This window comes from Bombina bombina, chromosome 1, assembly GCF_027579735.1.
Source record: "Bombina bombina isolate aBomBom1 chromosome 1, aBomBom1.pri, whole genome shotgun sequence".
NCBI classification, from domain to species: domain Eukaryota; kingdom Metazoa; phylum Chordata; class Amphibia; order Anura; family Bombinatoridae; genus Bombina; species Bombina bombina.
This window is the reverse complement of record NC_069499.1, coordinates 718,926,985-718,941,547: the sequence shown is the minus strand read 5'-3', so window position 1 is coordinate 718,941,547 and position 14,563 is coordinate 718,926,985.

Genomic DNA, 14,563 nt, shown 5'->3' with positions numbered 1-14,563 from the left:
GTACTTCTTTGGAGAAAGATTTCCTTTGCACCTGTTAACAAGGTATTACCAGGAGAAAGCCTTTACTTTTAAACCTGTTACCAGTTTGCAAGTTTGTTTCCTGCCTTTACAAGGTATTACCAGGAGAAAGCCTTTACCTTTAAACCTGTTACTAATCTTCAAGTTTGTTTCCTGCTTTATGCAAATTCCTGCACTCAGCTATTGCCAGGAGTAAGACTTCACCTTTGCACCTGTTTACAAGGTATTACCAGGACAAAGCCTTTACCTTTAAACCTGTTACCAGTTTGCAAGTTTGTTTCCTGCCTTCAGCAATTACAAGGAGAGAGACTTTACCTTTAAACCTGTTACCAGTTTGCAAGTTGTTTCCTGCCTTGTGCAATTCCTGGACTCAGCAATTACAAGGAGAGAGACTTTACCTTTAAACCTGCTACCTGTTTACAAGTTGTTTTCTGCCTTGTGCAAATCTTACATTTCAGTTATTACCAAGAGAAAGACTTTCCTTTTTGAATCTGCATCTCTGCTTACTAGTTTTCTTTATTTTCACTCCTGCTGTATGTGGTTTTAACATACCTGAGTAGCATATTTAAATATTCTGCAAGTATTTGCTTAAACAAAGTATTTTGTTGTTTAACCCCTTAATGACAACTGACGTACCAGGTACGTCATGCATTAACTTACAGTTAATGACAATAGACGTACCTGGTACGTCAGTTGTCTAAGAGAGTGCTGGAAGCGATCGCAATCGCTTCCAGCAGCTCTCAGGGTATTGCAGTGATGCCTCCATATGGAGGCATCCTGCAATACCATTTAGAAGACTCCGATGCAGAGAGAGCCACTCTGTGGCCCTCTCTGCACCGGTAGCGATGGTGCCGGTTCGTTGGTGGGTGGGAGCACATCAGGGAGGCGGGTGGGCGGCCCATCGCTACCCGGCATCCGGTTCCTGTAAGTGCTATGTGCACGCCGGGTGCCGGGAGCGTGCGGGGGCGCGCGTGCGCGCGCGCGGGGGGGCGCGGGGGCGCGCGTGCGCGCCCGATTACATGGCCACTGCCACCAATGAGAAAGGAAGGGGGGACAAAAATATAATATAAATAAATAAATATATAAGGATCTGGGAGGGGGAGGGGGTTGGGGTATTGTGGGGGGCTGCTACACTACAGAAAAATGTAAACTGGCAATAAATTGCAAAAAAAAACACTTGTTTTGGGGGCAAATTGGGTACTGGCAGACAGCTGCCAGTACCCAAGATGGCGGCAATTAGGTAGGGGAGAGGGTTAGAGAGCTGGGGGGGGGGATCATGGAGGTTGGGGCTAAGGCAGGAGTCCATCACAGCTAAAACATTTTAATTTTTTTTATTAAAAAAAAGAAAAACTCCTTTTATTTAGTACTGGCAGACTTTCTGCCAGTACTTAAGATGGCGGGGACAATTGTGGGGTGGGGGAGGGAAGAGAACTGTTTGGGAGGGATCAGGGGGTGGGATGTGTCAGGTGGGAGGCTGATCTCTACCCTAAAGCTAAAATTAACCCTGCAAGCTCCCTACAACCTACCTAATTAACCCCTTCACTGCTGGGCATAATTTACGTGTGGTGCGCAGCAGCATTTAGTGGCCTTCTAATTACCAAAAAGCAATGCCAAAGCCATATAAGTCTGCTATTTCTGAACAAAGGGGATCCCAAAGAAGCATTTACAACCATTTGTGCCTTAATTGCACAAGCTGTTTGTAAATAATTTCAGTGGGAAACCTAAAGTTTGTGACAAAATTTGTGAAAAAGTGAACTTATTTTTTTATTTGATGACATTTGGCGGTGAAATGGTGGCATGAAATATACCAAAATGGGCCTAGATCAATACTTTGGGTTGTCTTCTAAAAAAAAATATATACATGTCAGGGGATATTCAGGTATTCCTGACAGATATCAGTGTCCCAATGTAACTAGCGCTAATTTTGAAAAGAAATGGTTTGGAAATAGCAAAGTGCTACTTGTATTTATGGCCCTATAACTTGCAAAAAAAGCAAAGAACATGTAAACATTGGGTATTTCTAAACTCAGGACAAAATTTAGAAACTATTTAGCATAGGTGTTTTTTGGTGATTGTAGATGTGTAACAGATTTTGGGGGTCAAAGTTAGAAAAAGTGCGTTTTTTTCCATTTTTTCCTCATATTTTATAATTTTTTTTATAGTAAATTATAAGATATGATGAAAATAATGGTATCTTTAGAAAGTCCATTTAATGGCGAGAAAAACGGTATATAATATGTGTGGGTACAGTAAATGAGTAAGAGGAAAATTACAGCTAAACACAAACACCGCAGAAATGTAAAAATAGCCATTGTCATTAAGGGTAAGAAAATTGAAAAATGGTCCGGTCATTAAGGGGTTAAATAAATTTGTTTTCATTTTCAATCAGTATGGCTTCTACTAATCTTCCTTTAAAGCAACTGTTCCAGACAATGAGGCTCTCACATGATATCCTGAGGCAGAACATGACAAAACCATTAATTTTATTTCCCAATAGGTCTTTTTGGATGAAGGTGGATTTTCCCCCTTTGAACTCACTAGGTGCTAAAATGCTCTTAAGGTTGTTAGATCTCCTATATATAAATTGTGGTTTCATTGACAATTTATCACCGAGATCCAACGAGAGTAGATACTATTATGCTTTGTAACCTTCTAGAGAAAGCACACACTTTAGGCATCCTAAATAATAAAGAATTTAATCATTTAAATCCAGAATTTACAAAAATTACAATATTTAATTTCCTACCAAAAATTCATAAAGATCTTAAAAAAAAAAACAAAGCCCCATAATATCAGGTATCAATTCGGTCACTTCCAACCTTTCACAATATATTGACAGGTATTTACAGAAATATGTTAGAACATTACCCTCCTTTCTTAAAGACTCAACTCAGATTTTACAGATTTTAGAAAGCATTAAACTAGAGGGAGAAATAATTTTAGCAACATGTGCCGTAACCTCGCTTTATACCAATATTGACCATGAATTAGGGATCCAAGCAGTATCCAAGTTTTTAGGACAAGATACAGAGATTAACCATGAACAAAAGGAGTTTATACTGGATAGTATCAGATTTATACTTAATAATAACATATTCTCATTCAATGGAAAACTGTTTGTCCAGGTGAAAGGGACAGCTATGGGCACCAGGTTTGCGCCAAGCTATGCCAACCTTTTCATGGGAGACTAGGAAACAGAATTCATAGGTTCCTGTTGTTTGGCACAAGACCTGGTGTCCTATAAGAGATATATTGACAATATACTTATTATTTGGAAGGGAAGCAAGGTATCATTACTGAAATTTTTTGATGCCATGAATAATAACAATAAGGGACTCAAGTTCACCCATGAAATAAGCAGGGAAAGATTATCATTTCTAGATTTGGACATAGAAATCGAACCACCCAACAGTATTAAGACAAAGACATTTTTTTAGGAAAGTGGACTCCAATAACTTCATCCATGTGAATAGCTGCCACCTAACGAGGTGGAAAGAGAACATACCTAAAACACAATTTCTTAGAATAAGGAAAAATTGCTCAACACTTATTGACTATGAGGAGCAAGCTAAGATCTTGAGTTTAAGATTTTTCTGATAGAGGATATGATGAGGAGAAAATCTCTAAGAATTTGGAGGAGGTAAGAGGAATAGGAAGAGACACATTATTACAGAATAAGACATGATAGTTCCGTTTACAACTAATTATAATGGTGAATATAAAAAAATCGAAAAATGTATAAACACTGGCATGTAGTAAGGGAAGACCCCATTATTGGTGATATATTGTCAATGAAACCACGATTTATATATAGGAGATCTAACAACCTTAAGAGCATTTTAGCACCTAGTGTGTTCAAAGGGGGAAAATCCACCTTCATCCAAAAAGACCTATTGGGAAATAAAATTAATGGTTTCTACCCATGTCATTGCTGTAGATCCTGCCACTATAGCTCCAGAACCAAATAATTCTCCTCCAGCCAAACAGGAGATAAGTTCCAAATAAGAGACCCAATAAGATGTACTGACAAGGGGGTTGTATACCTAATCCAATGCAGCTGCAATAAGCAGTACTTGGGCGAAACAACCAGAACTCTGAGAGAACGAATCAGAGAGCATTTATGGCTCATTGAAAAAGGAAATAAAGATACCCACCTATATAGACACTTCAGAGATGTCCACAGAAATAACTTGAAAGAACTAAAATTCTGGGGAATAGTAAAAGTAAAACCAAATTGGAGGGGAGGTAATTTTGAGACCAAACTTCTCAAAAAGGAAGCAGAAATTATATACAAAATGAGAACCCTACACTCTTTGGGACTCAATTCTGAATTGGATGCCACCCCCTTTATGTATGAGTAATTCATGAATAAATAATTATTGAGCTAGATGAGGTTTGTCTACTACACCTATATACTTTTTTAATATAGGATTTTTTAATATAGAATTAATTGGTCGCACAGGGACCAATCGGAGTGCTCAGCCAGGCCAGCGCCCATATAGGTGACGTCACTTCCGCTACAGCGGTAATTTGCCATTTTCTTTTTCCCAGTATCGAGAGCCGCATTGTTTGGGGGTAAGCCTGCATCGTCTATCTACATAATAACTCTTATCTGGACTGTTCAAATACATTTGGCCATAAGGATAGACATTTTATTACTGTTTTTGGTGTATTGGCAACCCCTTTTTTTTATATACGGAGACGTCCGTTTTTAGTTTACTGTGTTTTTAACTTTGACATTTGTTTTCTTTTTGCTGTATTAAATTTTAGGCAGAGCCTTGCTAATAACACTAAGTTTGTCACTTATTTATTTATTTTTTTGGCTATTTATAGTATGCACCAATCACTTTATCACTAAGCATTTTACACTATTGATATATCTCTTATCACATTTATGATTTGACACTTATTAATGTGTCCCACTACTACGTAAATTTATCAGTTTGTTTACTAACTACCTTTCACTTTAGTCTACACCTTTAGCTATAGCGCTCCTGTTTAAACGATATTCTCTGTCCATTTTACACACCTATGTTAGGGACTTTTTAGGTATTTCAGGAGTTTGGTGTTTTTACCCTGCGCTTATTAATCTACACTTTATGTTAATGTAAAAATTCTCACAATTAACGTTTAAGTTAAAGGGACACTGAACCCAAATTTTTTTCTTTCGTGATTCAGATAGAGCATGCAATTTTAAGCAACTTTCTAATTTACTCCTATTATAACATTTTCTTCATTCTCTTGGAATCTTTATTTGAAATGCAAGAATGTAAGTTTAGATGCCGGACCATTTTTGTTGAACAAACTGGGTTGTTCTTGCTGATTGGTGGATAAATTCACCCACCAAAAAAAGTGCTGTCCAGTGTACAAACCAAAAAATAGCTTAGATTCCTTCTTTTTCAAATAAAGATAGCAAGAGAATTAAGAAAAATTGATAAAAGGAGTAAATTAGAAAGTTGCTTAAAATTGCATGCTCTATCTGAATCAAAAATTGAGTGTCCCTTTAAGCTCAACATTATCTACTTGTTTTTAAGTTAGCATTTAGATAAGCTAGAAATCATGATTTTATAGTCAGGTAGCATGTGCAGATATACACAGAGTGGCCGTTAAAAAATCTGGAGTTTCCAGTAACTCCTCAACAACAGCCCTAAACATGTTTCGCCGTGTGAACAGCTTTCTCAAAGGGTATTACGGGCGGCGTGAGATCGGCCTCTATTTAATACGTTTTGATCTTGGCCCTGCCTCCAAATGTGACGTCATCATTGCAACGTTCTGATTCTGTATCAGAACTAAATCACTGGGATCTTTTGACTTACAATTAAAATGTAGGAATATAAGTGTTGTCTTATGTTTTGTTGTTTATTCTACATGAATATTGACACACTCTTTTTTTAGCTATGGGGTTCACTGACTGAATGTGGCTAATTCAAGTTAATGTAGCATGGAAAGGGACAATTATAGTAATATATATACAGCTATTAATGCTAAGTTTTGAGAATGATGTTTGTCTGTTTAATTTTAAATTGTAAAGCAACTTTATTGACTTTAGGTAATATTTATATTTAGTGTGATAAAAATGCTTCATAAGTCATTTTAAATAGTTAGATATATTCTCTCTTATTCATATTAGAGGTTGTTATGAGTCTCTTATTTTGGATAAAAGAGTGAAGGTTCTAATTGGTGATAGTGGTATAAATCTTTATTTTTGGTTGAAGCATTTATTATATCAAAGATTTTTCCAACAATGTTCAACAAATTATATATACTTGGGAAGTGCTCTAAATGAGAATTAATAAATTGTGACTGAAAAGCAACTTAGGTGTGAAGGTGTGAAAATTTAAGTGTACTACAGAAACTAAGTGGTGGTTTGGTTCTTTGATTTATAGGCCCCTATTTATTAACCTGTCAACTTACTTGCATTCAACGGCACCAATACGCTCGCCTAAGATTGCCTAACATCGCTGCCGCGGACCTGAATACATTCTCCAAAGTTACCAAAAAAGCTGTCAAAAAGCCGCGCACCAAGTATGGGGCGATGAGCAGCGGACTGTTGTTAACTAACAGTCATCGATCTCGCTGCTCTAAGGCTTTTTCACAGCTTTATTGGAATACTGTCACTAAACACCCACACTATACTAAACTGTTTTACCCCTATACCGCCGCTCACGGACCCCGCTGCAACGAAATAAAGTTATTAACCCCTAAACCGCTGCTCCCGGAGCCCACTGCCACCTACATTATACTTATTAACCCCTAATCTGCTGCCCCTACACCGCCGCCACCTACATTATAATTATTAAATCCATTACATTAAATTATAAAAATCCATTACGCCAATAAAGATCACAACTCCTCCACCCCAATAGGGTACAATATCCCATTGCCTACCTTTTTATAGTTATATTTAGAATTAGATAACCATCTGTTGTGATAGTCATTTTATACAAACATCCTGTCCCTATTTAGTTTTATATGAAAGAAGCTTTGACATAATAGGTAGTATAATATATCCAATACACATCCCACCCCTTTTTCGTGAGTTATACTAGACTAACATTTATGATCCGTATATATGGGTAAAATTTGCTACACATATATGATGTACTGACTCTGACAGAGAGATGTCAGTGGTGACATACAATCCAAGAGGTACAATAGAGATGGATAATCTCAGAGACATGGTATTTTACAGATAATTTTTTGACATATATATTCTCAGATTGTATCAGTCTAGTAATTTTTTTATTTTTTTTAATTTTTTTTATTGAGGTTAAAGAAAATACAGTACAAGATAACCACTTACATAAACCCTCAACCTGTAAGGGCAAATTATCAAAATATACAAAGCTGATCATATACATAGTAATACAGTACTATTCTGAGGCATAAATGAAAATGAACAGTTCAAAAACTAGTAGCACCCTGGGACAAAACACCAGAGAAAATTCAAGTTTTGTAAAGCTACCTATGTGGTTAAAAAAAGAAAAACAACAAACTAACCTCAGGTATTTCCATTAACATATAGGGCCCTGTAGGACCCTTTATATCTATAGTGACTCAAATATGACTTCATAGCTAGTCCATGAACACTATGAGACCACTTTTGGATCTATAATGATTAATCTCATTTTTTCTCTTTTTTTTTGTTGTAATCAACTATGTTATATATGACAAACCTGGTATATGTGTATCAAACTAAATACATATCCATCACGAATAATATCAGGAGGGTTGAAACACTATAAGGTCTTATTTGGTCTCTATGGATATTATGGACACCTGTTTATCTTACCTAAGACATATACAATATATAGAGTGTATGTAACCATCAAAAAATAAGGGAAAGGGTTATATTGCTTTATAATAGTACAATAGATTAGGCTTAATATTAAAATATTGGCAAGCTAGGGATGATGTAACACAGCAAACTTATAGCTGACAATTATAACTTGGAAAACAAACAAACAAGAACACATCCTATGTATAAATATATCTGACCCTGATCTAAAGGGGTGTATAGGTGGAAGTGCCATAAAAAAGTGACATCAGGGGTTAACAAACTGAGTCTAAGACTAATAGTTAAATAAAGGATTAGCACCTGATATGATTTACAACTATGAAATCTCATACTTTAGCACAATAAATAGAGTATCTTAGGTTGGATAGGGCAACATAATAAGTGTGCAGCTTCTATAGTAGGGGGATGCATTGTGGGGACTATTATATATTGTTATATGAAGTCTTTAGTTACCGCCATAAATTCTGAAATCTGACTCCCTGCCTCGGCCGCCGGCATCAAGTCCAGTTTCACCTACACTGAAAAATCAGCTGGATTGAAACATGTTTGCACACACACTAAATGCTCTCCCTATGTTCCCTACAGCAGTCAAAATAGTATATCACACTAGAACATAAACCTTGAGGTATAAACTTCAACAGTCATAGTAGACAAAACTAACTTAGTAGTAAGATGCTAAGCTGAGTATAGACTATAAGCAGATCAAACATTAACTAAATTAAGTCTTAAGATGTCTTAGTCACTTAAATATAATAATCCTGGTTTAGGTCCTATCAGAGGCAGAAGGTCAATGTCAGATAGAACCAAACTTTTCCCTTCGATTGTCACTTTAGCCCATGCCAGTCTTCTCTATAGGAGAGGAGGTAGTGATAGGAAGGAACAGAACTGCCCCATATTCCGGCATGGCAAGGTACAGGCCTGGACAATAACACAATCGCTGTAGCCACACGCTCCGATAAATTTGCAGAGCAGGAGCCATGCGACCTACCCCTGTACGGTATACTGATGTCCACAGCTGCGGGGTATGTGAGGGTGTTTTGCGCACTGAGTTAGTATTAATGTTCCCCTGTATCTGTTTAATAGCCGCAGCCGCTTTAGATGACTGCGATGCTTGCAAAGTAAGTTGCTGTACTGGGTCCACCAACAAATCCTCAACCTCAGCAGACCCAGGATCTCTCTACCATCGTGAGCTCCAAACCAAGCCTGACACTGCCACTAAGTCACCTCCCTTGCGATGTGCTGCTGATTCCCTCAATGCCATCGCCGGGTCCGCAACAAATCTTGAGTGATAACAAGGTAAGTCCTGGCAGGCCGATATGAGCATGCTCTTCATGCTACAAATATGGTCGTCAAGGATCCGGAGCAGTTCCATTTCGCAACTTAAAGCCATCCTTTAGAACCACGTGGAGGTGGCTGTAGCTCCCGAATTTTGTATTTGTATATGTAATAAAACTCTGGTAGTAGAAAAAGGTGTCCTTTTCTAGATGATTTTCTTCAACGCAAATGACTGGTTAAACTGACAGGTCAGAATGATGGTGGAGGGTAGGGAAAGGTATAGGCTGCTCCAGGGCCGCTGCTGCATACCTTCCCTAATCAGGTCTGCTCGTTCTTGTTTATCAGGAGAAGTTGAATAAAACCGTTCCTGAAGCTAAAATAACCTCAGATCTCTCAAAAGGAATAAAGTTTATATATCTCAAAAAGGATAAACAGCAGTTTATAGCAGCTTCAGTGTGGAGTATTATCTAATAGCAGCCATCTTGGTTGGTGGTTGGACACGCCCCCCAGTCTAGTAAATTTAACCTCATATATTTTTCCTTTTATCTATATGTTTCTAACTCATTTCAAGTATAAATGTTTTTTACCTCTAACCATCAATTTGAACACACACATATGAGCCAGACAAGTAACAGATCACTTTAATATACATGTTGTTAACACATTCTTTATTACTTACTAAGTACTTTGCGGAGCACTATTGACTATATTGAACTGTCAATACCTAACCGGAAACACTTACTGCATATCCATCAGAAATGACGAAACCAGAAGTGAAGTAACCAATACTTCCGGTAGTCTAAACAGGAAATGACGTGAAAATACGTAATTTCCGGTTTACCAATGTTTTATCAACAGCTATTTTTAGATACTCACAATTATGTGATCTCTAAAAGAATCCCAGTAAGATGGATAAGCAGGTAAGTATCCAATTGGGAAAAAGAGGAAGTAAGAAATAATCAGAGTCTGACACAAAAAAACAGATCACAAAAAAACGAACACATTATACTTTTTGGATTTCCGTTTCCAGTATGTAACTTCCGGTTCCGGCAAAATTACAGTTTTTGGCGCCAAAATAGAGACGAGATGATTGGTCATTCAGAGATATAAAAGAAGCATTTACACCATACCATATTATAGTCTTGAAAAAGGCCCAATATAGGGCCGAAACGCGTTGACAACTTATGGTGAGCTTAATTTTAATTACTCACACTTGTTTTTAGCAGTATTGCACTATGTTGTTGTTGTTTTTTACTTACAGGAATCCACAATTTATGCATTAAGAGATATCTTGGATAACTCAGGATCTCCACCAAACACCTTTTTTCACTATCTAAAGTTTTTATCACTGAGGATTCAACTAAGACACTTTCACTATATTCAAGATCATCACCTACACTCTGAGCATACATTTGGATTACATTTTCATCAGTTCAATAACCTCTTTTTTTTTCCACGTATTTTACATGTATTTTTACTATTTTTCACGTTTTTATATTTTTTATTTTTATTTTTTACACTTTTATTACTCACATGATTTTTCATTTTTCAATTATTTTTTAACTCTTTTAATTTTAATTTTAATTTATTTTTTCACCCTCAAGGTGTAATATGGGACACTATCACGTTTTCATCTTTTGCTGAACCACCTCATATGACTTATCTTATGTTATTACCATTTTGATTCACACTTATCATTTGAGATTCACACAGTTCGGACAGATCACTTTTTGAGCATTGAATGAAATATTTCTGGTCTACATAAGTCTTTCTTAATTGTGTATTTCAACTTCATAATTGTATTTTAACTACATTTTATGTTATTATTTTTTTATGTACAGCATGGATCCATGACTTTTTTGTGTATACATTTACTTGTTATTAAATAGATATGTTTTAACAGATATGTTTTAATTGATACAATTTCCTTTGCCTTACTACCCATTAGGCTTAATACATTATTTGACGCTATCTTTTAGGGCAAGCTAGGGGTCCTTAGTCTTTAGGAGCAAACGTTAAGCGCTGGGATATACACCATTTCACAAATAGGCCCCATAGTGTTAGTGACTTCAAGAATCTTAAGTATTAGATTCAAACCTTTATTTGGTGAAGTGTATTGTATTGTGTTTGCTATCTTCAATGAGATTATTAAATTGTAATGTGTTATATATTTATTTTTCATTTTTAAAATGAAGGTGACTTTTTTTTTTTTTTTTTTTTAAATTTCAAATTTTTATTCAGTTTCAAAAGTAGAAGTAACAATTGGGGACACGCAGGACCCCTGCTCCAATAGACACAAACATTTGGAACGGACACGCAGGTCCAGTTGAAATTTTCTAAACATTGATAAATCAGGTTATCCTTCCCTAGTGAGGGAAGAGGACTTTAAACCAACTCTCCCAAGGACAAACTAAGAAATGAAAGTTCGGACAGACGTATAAATAGAAAACATCAGAGTGACACTCAATTTTCTATTTCAAGGAAGCCAATATAGATCTGACCATTGGGGAACTTACATTTCTATAATACAAATAGGTAAAATGAGGGAGTTTGTGGTGAAAATAGTTCACCAAAATTGAACCGTGGTGTGGGCTCTGAATGTGTGTGTGTGTGGGGGGATTATATTCCAGCGATATATTGGTCTCCCAGTATATTATAAATATAAACTAAGTATTATATTGGTCTCCCAGTATATTATGAATATAAACTAAGACAACAATGCATAGCAATGTGAGGAAGAGGATAGCATAGGTTGGAAGGTTGAGATATAATCTAAAGACTTTACCCAGCACACATCATACCTAGAGCAATCAGTACCTAACACACACTGTGCCTAGCACACACATTACACAGTACATTCTGCACCCAGCACACGAAGTGCCTAACACACATCCGGGGCTTAGAACACATAGTACCTAGCACAAACTCACAGCACAAACATCATCCAGCCCATACATCTCCTAGCACATACAGTACCTAGCACAAACAGTAATTGGCCCAAGCAGGATCTAGCAAAAACAGGACCTAGCACAAACAGTACCTAGCACAAACAGTACCTGGCACAAATAGTACCAAACACAAACCAGTACCTAGTACGAGTAGAAGCTAGCACACGCTGCACCCAGCAAAGACAGCGCCTATCACAGACAGCGCCTATCACAGACAGCACCTAGCACAGACAGCACCTAGCACAAACAGTACCTAGCACAGGTAGTTCCTAGCACAAACGGCATCTAGCACGGACAGCACCTAGCACAAACAGCACCTAGTACAAACAGCACCTAGTACAAACAGCACCTAGCACAAACAGCACCTAGCACAAACAGTACCTAGCATAAACAGTACCCAGCACAATCAGCACCTAGCACAAACAGTACCTAGCACAAACAGTACCCAGCACAGGTAGTTCCTAGCAGAAACGGCGTCTAGTATAGACAGCACCTAGCACGGACAGCATCTAGTACCGACAGCACCTAGCACAAACAGTACCTAGCACAAACAGTACCTAGCACAAACAGTACCCAGCACAAACAGTACCCAGCACAAACAGTGCCAAGCACAAACAGTACCTAGCACACGCAGTACCTAGCACACACAGTACCTAGCACAAATAGTACCTAGTACAAACAGTAGTTAGCACAAACAGTACCTAGCCCAAACAGTGCCTAGCACAGACAGTACAAATAGTACCCAGCGCAAACAGTACCCAGTGCAAGTAGGGCCTAGCACAGACAGTACCTAGTACAAACAGAACCTAACACACTCAGTACCCAGCGCGCACAGCACCTAGCACAAACAGACCCCAGAAAAAACAGTTTGATTTTAAAGTTACCTATCCATCTGGGTAACATCAGAGTCGCACCACGAGTAAACAAGCAAGTAATGTAGAGAAACAACATTAAAGGGCTATATGTTATAGTACACTTCTAATATTATGTAGACATATATATATATATATATATATATATATATATATATATATATATATATATATACCTACAAGACACTTCAAACCCAAGAGACGGTATTGGTGCTTCCACAGAATTATCCGCTCCACTATCCTTGTGCATTTCTCCAGGAGCCACCCACCAACCCCCGAAGACTGCTGACATGCAGAAGTGATGGTAGTGCATTAAATGAAAACCCTATGTGTAGCCATAGATCGATTGATAATTATAATATGAAGGCAGCGTGATTCAAGCAATATAATATAGGACAGCCTTGGCACTTATGCTTTATAGCTAAGAGTGCGAGCTGTAGTAATACGTTAGATGTAAGGATAATTAGAGTCTGAAAGTAGAAATGGTTAAATTGGGCGTAATGCACTATGGAGATTAAAGGTAATTGAATGTGTTGTAGCTGGGAAGGAAGGCTAGTCTCCAAATACTAAAAATGATAATAGGATGTCCATAACAACATCAGTGCCCCTACTTCTTTTGAGCACACCACTGCGGGGGCCCCTCTCAAACCCCCTCATGATACAGAAATACAGAGGTGACACTAATATATCAAGCATGATACCTCATACCTAACCGCCAGAAACACTATATCGCTAAAAAAAAAAAAAGTTTTACACACTATGGATATCTGTATCTTGGTATTATAGACAAAAGTGCAGCTTGCTGTAATGCAATATAATTTAAAATATATAGGACAAAACTATTCTGGGGGGATAAGCAGTGAATATCTCCAATCTGAGTTTAATATGGGTATAGATAGGATATATATTTAAATTTTGAGTAGAATATATGAGGAGCAAAACCTTATTCTTACCACATTCTAATCACTGACATGAGGAAACAAGGATTAATATACAGTGTCGTATAGTAATATATTCTCTACCCCCACCATCCTGTATGGGTCAGCTTCAGTACATTTTATGGCTGTAGGGACTTTAATGTTTTGGACTTTCAGAATCCCAAACATATTATAAAATTGAATACCACCTTAGGGACATAATACCCACTTGTACATTAAACAACATATATGTAGAAATAACACATTAATATATGTACATAATATAAAGTGTGTGGAGCTGCAGGAATCAACATTAGATGTGACCATGAAAGTACTGCACGCTGTATGAAGAAATTCTGTATCTTACTTTAGCTCTAGGCATCGTGTGGTAAAACAATTTAGCATTATTTGAGCCAATAAATGATTATGTTAAACCAAAGATGCCAGCCTAAGAGAATATTATCATGTCCTGTGGAAACCTAACTGCGTGCCATCCTAACTAACTTTAGATATCTAAGACAGCATCCAAATATAAAATGGCTATCGTCTGTACTTTTAAGGGATTAAGTGGATTGGGAAATAAGCTGAATCCCCTAAATATGTGTAGTGTTCTGAGAACACATCAATGTGTAATTTATATATTTATCGAATGTTCTGTTTCAACAATCTAACTAGCTGCCAAACCAAAGTTTTATGGAGGATGGGAGGGGAGGAATTCAGCGTGTTGAGTTCTAG